The sequence below is a fragment of the Anguilla anguilla genome, chromosome 3 (assembly GCF_013347855.1).
Source record: "Anguilla anguilla isolate fAngAng1 chromosome 3, fAngAng1.pri, whole genome shotgun sequence".
Lineage (NCBI taxonomy): Eukaryota > Metazoa > Chordata > Actinopteri > Anguilliformes > Anguillidae > Anguilla > Anguilla anguilla.
In genome coordinates this window covers 21,416,851-21,425,766 of record NC_049203.1, presented here as the reverse complement: position 1 = coordinate 21,425,766, position 8,916 = coordinate 21,416,851, and the positions used below count along the sequence as shown (strand labels likewise).

Sequence of the window (8,916 nt, the reverse complement as noted above, 5' to 3'; positions counted from 1 at the left end):
GCATGCTTGGATAACCATTCACACCTCCTTAGTTTGGAAATTATTTTGTGCCTTTGGGCTTAGCTGATTAAGATGACTTCATGACCATTTACAAATTAGACCAGATACAATCAGTGATACATTACAGTTTCAAAGTCATTACGGTTTGAATAGTTAATATGCAGTTTTTTTCAATGTTGTAACTGGAACTTTGCTTATGGTGTATTAGCATTGCCTGGATTTTTATTACTTGTTGAGTGTGTGGTCTTAAATTTGTGTGTTCATTTGTGTGCCAGCATATAAAGGTGTGTGTGTGTGTGTGTGTGTATGTGTGCATTGTGCAGGTGTGCGTACATATAAGTGTGTGTGCATGCGTGTGGTGTATGTGCAAGTGTGTGTATATGTGTGTCTGGATATAAGTGTGTGTGTGTGTGTGTGTGTGTGTGCACGAGTTTGTGTCTGCTGAAGGGTAGTAGGAGATAGAATTGTATTTCCCTCCTTTAGCTTTTTAAGTGTGTTTTTTAGTTTGACCCCTTCAGTTCCACACGGTTCCCTTACAGAGAAGTAGGTGGCCTCACAAGAAGTACAGCTGAACAGTTCAGTACATTGCAGAAGGGACACAAGCTCACTGCTGGTAACTGTCGAAAGATGAACTTTGATACTGCAGTACAATTCCTCATTTCAAATGAAGGGTATCTAAGAAAAAGATTTCACAAACCCTCTCAAACTTGATTTTTGCAAATGCCAACAGGTTTGTAAATTATTTGATTCCTGTAAGGAGAAAAGGTTGTTAGTCCAGTCCAATAAAGGTCACTAATAGTGTGTAATCTTTTCAGTCCTGCCCTATAAAGGTCATTAATTGAGCATAAACTAAACAAAAATTAATGCAAATTGTCTGGGTGTTTTTATTTTTTTCATTATTTCATTATTTCACTCAGTATTGCTTTTGTTGCTCCACTTGTGGGTGCTCTCTGGTGGTAATTTCAGGTAACTACATTTAAGGATGTGTTTCTATCAAGTTCAAAACCGTGATACCAGAGTACAGGGCAGAGAATGGAAGGTCCATCGTACCTCCAATCAATCTGCAATCCCTGCACCCTTAAGCCAGATCTTTCCATTCCACAACAGAGTGACTGGCTATCCCATCTGTGTAGCAACCTCTAACAAGGAACAATGTAATTTGCATGCACTCCTCAGTGCTGGAACAAGCTACCAAAGGGTGATCAGCGTAACCTTTGGCCATCTTCTGCAGCAGACTGAAGACCCACCTCTTTAAACTGCATCTGGACTCCCCTCTCATCCCCACATCCAGACAAGGCCTATTTGGAGGGCATATGCAGAGTAGTGGGGCAGGGGTTGGGATTTGGGGGGATTGCAATCACAAAGGGCATCTGTGGTTAAAAAATATTATTTTTGTGCAGCCAAACGTGCATTTTTGCTGTCTCAGGGCAGCTTCAGCATATGTTGGTGTCTATCTGTGCATGTACCAGGCCCTAGCACTGAAATGCTATGCATTAATTCAGGCATTGGAGTAGGCTATTTTATTACATGCTATTGATATAAACTGTATATATTCAGGATTTGTATTTCACTTCCCTTTGAATGCATATAATGTGATGGTAAGCACACTTAATGTGACCACAAAAAGGTACAAGTTCTCTAACAATGTCATCCAGATACAAAGAAGCAATTTCTGCAAGAAGAAAAGTAACAGGAAGTAATTTCACTGACTCCGCAAATAACGACACTACTGTCTCCATGACGACATGACTATGGTCTGAATAGTACACTACTATCTTGTGAATAACACTCCTGGTCATACCCTGTCCAATTAGTTGGCTTGTGTGACAGAGACGGAGGCCTTGATATGCTATATTGCCAGTTAGTAGATTTGGGTACGCTGCAAGGGGCAGAGGAGCAAGAGGACATTGTGAAACTAGAAAGCACTCAACAGAGTTAACCAAGTGAGAACGTGGACTTCGCTGTGTGTTTTAATTCGACGACCTGTCTCTACTTTCTTTATTTCTTTCTTTCTTTTTCTTTCATTCTTTCGCACGTACGCACGCACGTGATTGATCAAGAAATATTTTTTCGGACGGTAGACGCAATAAACCAGTCAATATCTACCAATAGATGGCGACACAAGCAAGGCTGTAAATTTCTTTTAGAAAACATGTACTGTCTTGGGAAATGCGATGTATTGTTCTGCGTTTCAATTGTGTGCAGAGAAACAAACGCCAACTCAGATTAAGCATTAAACTTTATATACCGTCATAATTTATAGCCTACGTAACTTTGACCAAACAGGGCAAGATTTTTCCATTCGAACCGAACATGATGTGCATTCAAGCAAAACATGAGAATGTAAAAAAAAAAAAAAAACAAAGTCCACGAATCCAGATATTTCCGTTAAATATTCCACCGAATGGCTATTAACAAGCCACGCGGACAATCTCGGTCGAAGACTCATACAACAAAGAGCTTTTAAAAATAATGAGAAACCTAATTGAGGAGTTTCGCTGTTGCGCAGTTGTACCTGGGCTATGTTGCATATAGTTATTTTAAACAACAAATATGTGATAGTTACTCCAACTTTAAATCAGTATCATATGGGATTTAAAATTTTTTTTTTTTTTGTGAAGAAAGACTCATTCCCAGTCCCCACGCTGGTCTTCATTTCAATTACACCTGCATGACTTGCATTTTCAGGAACTGTTAATTGATATTTTCTAGACACTTTTAACGTCTGTTACCCTCTTAATGTCACATTATGTAATTAAAAGCTATGCATGTTATGAATTAATGTTGCTTGGAGTTGTTCATTAGTGAGATCCACCAATTCTAATGTATTTCATGGCATACGATTCCTTAACAAACATGTTACATTTCTTATAATTACATTTGTACTGACAGCTGAAATCAGTGGCGTCCGAACTTTTGAAATTGTGGACACGTGGTCATTCAAACCCAATCACTTACTGAAAATGAACACGCAAAAACACACAGAATGGCAATCAGCCAAGCCTGCGTTGCTTTAATAGGTAAATGTGGAAGAACGTAAACACATGCTTCAACGAAATGAACTGATCAATATTTTGAGGGCCGCTGGTAGAATATGGTGTAGCTGCGCGGGCGAGATAAATACCTTTATTTGATGACGTTTTCTTTAACGGGGGTAATTTTGAACACAGTCCCTTACATAAAACTTAATTCGTTTCTGAAGATAACGCGCAGGTTGAGACGGTCCCTAACTCTGTGTCGGGGTGTGAGTATTGATGTTGTCGAGGGGGACGGAAAGGAACGTAGCTCCACACACTCCACTTGAACCAGCGTGTTCGATGTCTCGAATAACCTTCTTGGTCCAACAGAGAGGAAAGTTACTTTAGGAGGAAACGGTCAGTAGAAAAGGTAAGAAAATATGCAAATTCTTTGTTTCTCAAGCCTGCTTTTCATGGGTAGCCTATAACGTTAAATAGAGGTACCGAGCTCTCTTCGCCCACTGCGGCGATGTGCTCTCAAAAATACACATGCAGCTTGTCATGAATGACAAATGTCAACCGTGTATTCGGGTAAAAACATGACAATGAGGTTTAACGGAAAGCAGCATCACGAATGTGCGTTATAGGCATTCCAGCTTTAACTTAACGTTATATATACTCATGTAACGTTTGTAAGCTCTCGTAGTAGCTAGCCTTGGTTGATTGTGACATTGTGGCATGTACGCTAGTCTAGATAGGACTAACGCGTCTGCTGCGTTGGTGTTCGTTCAAAATGGATAAGCGAACTGTGTTGCTAACTGTCTGTAGCTTTAGCTGGGTAGTCAGCGCAGGCAGTAAACTCTTTTACACATCGCTATTTAACGTTAACCAGCGCTGTTGTTGAATGTGTTTTTCTACTGTTGGCTAGCTACAGTAATTTTAGCTCACATTCGCCTGCTTCCGTTAATCACAACGCTGCTGTTGCCTTTTAGTTTGCTTGTCAGTCTATGACATAGTAACAGCTAGCTAGCTTTCAACCATACCTAAAACGCACCGCATAATTGAACGCATAATTAATTGTATCACAAAAGAGCTTAAAGTAATAGTTCACCGCTGTAACGTCAGAAAGCGCTTGTTTGCAGGTGTTATTTCATAAACCTTAGCTAACTAAGGACAGACCCCCAAACTACCGCACTTCATTTTTACCACTCTCTTCAGTTTGCGGATGTCTTTAAATTGTCATTGGCTTTTTGTTACAATTACTCCCCCCCCCCCCCCCCCCCCCCCCCCCCATAACAAACTTGTGTATATGGCCTAAGGAAAGGCCTGTCGGTGGCGTTTATTCTCAAAAAATGAAATATTATCAAAAGGTGTGACATTACCGCGTTGTACACCTCTAACGGTAGCTTATTCTTTTCCTAAGTCCAAAATGTTTGTTTTTGTGGTCTTGTATAAGTTGTAGGCCTATTGAGGTAGCCTACTAAAGTTGAATTGACTAATTCATGTGTATTTAGCTAGGCTTTAGCTACTAATTTTAAAATAATGTGGTACAGTTAAAATAATTGAAACTAGGCTATCTATCATGCCTTTACTAACTAAACTAAATATGAAACGTTTTGTGCAGGAGCAGATCTACTACGCTATATCGGAAATAATTAGCAACGCTGGAACTACATTGACGGATATGTAAGGAGTGCTCCACCAAAGATTTGAACATGTCTTCTACTGGTTTGAAGCACTCTTACTTTATCATTCTTATCGGTACGACACATTCGTCATTAGCTACTGTGGAAGGTTAGTAATGTGCACATTACGGTTCTTTCTTATTCTTATCTGTATGATCCAGCATTCTTCAGTTACGACCGGAGGCTTTTACATTTTCAGTAGTATGAAATGTTGACCTAATTGCAACTGCGGTTTTGTGAAACCGGGATGCTGTTTTGTAACGAGCGAGTGAGAAGAATATCGGATTAGTATACTGGCTCATGAATTTATGGCCCACCGGGGAGGGCAGCCATTCAGAATGAAAGTATTCAGTGTCTGTCACAACAGTGTTTGAAAAGTTTAGGACTTGGAGCTGTCACTTGTACTTTGTATATTTTTGAAATCTGCAGTAGGAAACTCAAAGGGTTGTGATAAAAAAAAAAAAGAATGAGAGAAGGGGAGGTTTAAAATCCCAACGGATAAAGGGTATTTGTTGTCATGGATGCTTTGGTTGAGATGTTGTGTTCCACTTTTCTGTTTCTCGATACAAACTTTACCTGAGTTAGGCTACCTGTATAGGACATATCTGCTGCGGTTGCAGGTCTAGTGCTTCTTGTGGCACCTACAGTTTATAGTCCTTATCTACACTGTGAAACCCAAGAGCAATCTACTTGGATGGTTTTATGACGCCGATTGCATTTAGCAATTTGAGTAGGGTAACTTTTTTTTGAGTTACCTTATGACTTATTCCATTTTAAGTTGAGCCCATTCAATTCATTTGGTAATGCAAATGTAGTGTTTTGTTTTGTTTTGGTAAAACTGCATTTAGGTTACAAAATGAATTGAATACAGTGCAGTCTCACTTTTCATGTGTCCTCTGAGCAATGGTGTCACTTAAGGACAGTGGTGATGTTTTTGAATGCGGGATCCTTCAAGGAAGATCATCTGTGTATATTAGGATGCAGGTAAGGGGGCGGGGGCTGACAGACAGTCATTACATTAACAACAGTTCCACGTCATCATCAGTGAGACTGGAGAAAGGGCCTACGCTGTGTGCTGGTTGCACGTGTCCTGAAAACTGACACTGACACGGGGGCGACATAGCTCAGGAGGTAAGACCGATTGTCTGGCAGTCAGAGGGTTGCCGGTTCAAACCCCGCCCTGGGTGTGTCGAAGTGTCCTTGAGCAAGACACCTAACCCCTAAACTGCTCTGGCGAATGAGAGGCATCAATTGTAAAGCGCTTTGGATAAAAGCGCTATATAAATTCAGTCCATGTACCATTTACTATTTACATACAGTAAGAGCCGCAGTGGCGGCTGTCTGGAGCGCTCGGTCCTGAACCTCCCTAGGGCGAGTGTCTGCTGTCTTGGAGTCGGTATGGCCACTGCACTCTCCTGGCCCTAGTGTGTCAGCTGGAACTGTCAGTACCACCTGAGTTCCTAATTCTCCCATCTGAATGCATTAGCTGTCTTATTGGACAGGCTCATCCCTTCCATGCACACTTGAGAAGGAGAGGGTAAAAACAAACAAGAAACACACCTGTCTTATCCACTTGACTGTAGGCTTGCAGGAATGACCCCCCCCCCCCCACACCAGTGAGCAGTAGTTCAGACTTGCGATAACTCAGGAGCATGCAAACACACTCACACACTAGACGTAATTGTACTTTAAACCAGCAGTTCAAACTGCACTCCAAAGCTAAAATTATTTCATGCTATTTGAACAACTCTTTCTCAGCAGAAAAAACACATTAAGGGGACATTCCATGTGCATTTGCGCACAAATTCAATTCAAGTGCCTGGTTTTCCTGAAATTTTCCACAAAGATACTTCCTACAGAGGATATTTGATGCATATTTGTGATTTGGGTCAGAAATGCTTCCTGAGAAAATTACTGGGTGGTATGGCTGCTTAGCTTCAGCAGTTTGTGTGCAGATTACTGGGTAGTTTGGCTGCTTAGCTTCAGCAGTTTGTGTGCAGATTATTGGGTGGTTTGGCTGCTTAGCTTCAGCAGTTTGTGTGCAGATTACTGGTCGGTTTGGCTGCTTAGCTTCAGCAGTTTGTGTGCAGATTACTGGGTGGTTTGGCTTCTTAGCTTCAGCAGTTTGTGTGCAGATTACTGGGTGGTTTGGCTGCTTAGCTTCAGCAGATTGTGTGCAGATTATTGGGTGGTTTGGCTGCTTAGCTTCAGCAGTTTGTGTGCAGATTACTGGGTGGTTTGGCTGCTTAGCTTCAGCAGATTGTGTACAGATTACTGGGTTGTATGGCTGCTTAGCTTCAGCAGTTTGTGTGCAGATTACTGGGTGGTATGGCTGTTTAGCTTCAGCAGTTTGTGTGCAGATCACTGGGTGGTTTGGCTGCTTAGCTTCAGCAGATTGTGTGCAGATTACTGGGTGGTTTGGCTGTTTAGCTTCAGCTGTTTGTGTGCAGATTACTGGGTGGTTTGGCTGCTTGGCTTCAGCAGATTGTGTGCAGATTACTGGGTTGTATGGCTGCTTAGCTTCAGCAGTTTGTGTGCAGATTACTGGGTGGTATGGCTGTTTAGCTTCAGCAGTTTGTGTGCAGATTATTGGGTGGTTTGGCTGCTTGGCTTCAGCAGTTTGTGTGCAGATTACTGGGTTGTATGTTTTACAGCCAAGTGAAGTGAAGGATTACAAATGATGCTGGGAAACCCACTGTTGCAGATGGACTGGTTTGGATAATGCTTGCTTCCTCTTTTTTCACAACACAAACATGGGGAGACAATGGTGAAAAGTTTGATAGTTCAAACAATGGTGTAGGCTGTAACTTGGAAAACATAGGCCTACCACTAGAACTCCTTTACACCTTAATCACAGAGGCCTTCCGACAATCAAGTGAACACCGCACTTACCAATCATGCAATGCTCATTTAGGCCTAACTTGTAGGTTAAAGCCTGATGTACCTGTGTGTGTCTCAGTGTCAGTGTGAGTGAGTGTATGTGTGAACACCCTTTTTTTTTTTTTTATCTTTACAGGCTACAAACCACCTGCTTCTGTGTTTAGTGTGGTCTGGCAGTTTTTTTTTTTCACTTGGCGCGTCTTTCTGCATGAGAAACTTCATAATATAGTCTTCTGTTCCCTTAATGTACTTTGTGGAATTTGCCCAGAGACGCTTTAGATTGAAATGGCGTTTAATGGCGGCCAAAATGGACACTGAGCTTATAAGAGGCTTTTCTCATCCTCAATAGCTGAAACCACAACCTGGAAAGTGAGAGAAAATTAGTCCGTGTTTCCAGTGAATATCCCTTCACTGAATTGGCAACCTGCCCTGCCACACAGTGGGGTGGGATGGGGAGGGGCAATGAAAGCAGAAGCACTGATAAACGTTTAGCCTGCCTTGGAAGAAATATAATAGGTTGCTAATAGTGCGGAGAGCATGCTCGACCTACCCTGGTATCAACCCGCTGAATACACGGTCGTAATGTTCGAACATCCATTCTTCAGCAGGCTGTTGCTTTTGGCGTCAGTTGGCGCCGCGGTCAACGGTTCCTGGTTTATATTTCCTGTTCATAGCGGTACAGAATCGTGTGTGGTCAGAGACGGCCCGGTACAAATGCGTAGATGTTTTTGGGGGGGGGGGGGGGGTGATTACGAAAGGGGGGCGGGGTTGTGGCGAGGGAGACAGTTGTGTGCATCATACTCCTTGCGACTAGTGCTGTTGGCACATTTCAACAAACGTGGGAGCTCTTCGGGACAGGGACGGGAGGGAGTGAGCCGACTTGTTTTGAAAACAGAACAGCCAGTGACATTTCGCAAAGGGTACCTTTAACTTTATCCCAAATCGCCAAACAATAAAAAGCCCAATCTAAGCAACAAACCCAAACTAGAACAAGTCCAAAAACGGCCAAAAATATAATAAACAGATTTGGAGGGAGGGGGGACGGCGAAATGACAGTTGGCCGCGTGTCACTTCCTAAGAAAAAAATAATGAATGCAAGGTGTGGTGTGCTGCTTGCAGAAATAAACAACGAATAGACTGACAGTGTTCTAAAGTAAACATGGGGAGGCGGCCGCTTCATGCAGAAGTTGGCATCCTTTGAATGGCAGGTTTTCTCCCGGTGAATGATGTTTACGATCGTGGTTGCTCATTGGCTTTCAGAAACACTAAAGCACTTTGATGTGAATTGGACCAAAAAGTATTGAGATAAAGACAAAGCAACTCCACCTCTTCCCTGTGTTTGGAATACTATGGTATCTCTTGGTGTTACAAACACTGCAGACTTTGTGTGCAGA

The 8,916-nt window shown here is 42.2% G+C and overlaps 1 protein-coding gene across 1 annotated transcript in view; it reads left to right on the top strand.

Annotated features, from left to right (window-relative positions):
* The first annotated feature begins 3,222 nt into the window (after window positions 1–3,222).
* LOC118222127 (alpha-1,6-mannosylglycoprotein 6-beta-N-acetylglucosaminyltransferase A-like) overlaps window positions 3,223–8,916 on the top strand; it is a 77,615-nt gene continuing 71,921 nt past the window's right edge. The window contains exon 1 of the mRNA XM_035407463.1: window positions 3,223–3,387. The gene's annotated coding sequence lies outside the window, so the exon portion shown is untranslated. The remainder of the gene's footprint in view (window positions 3,388–8,916) is intronic.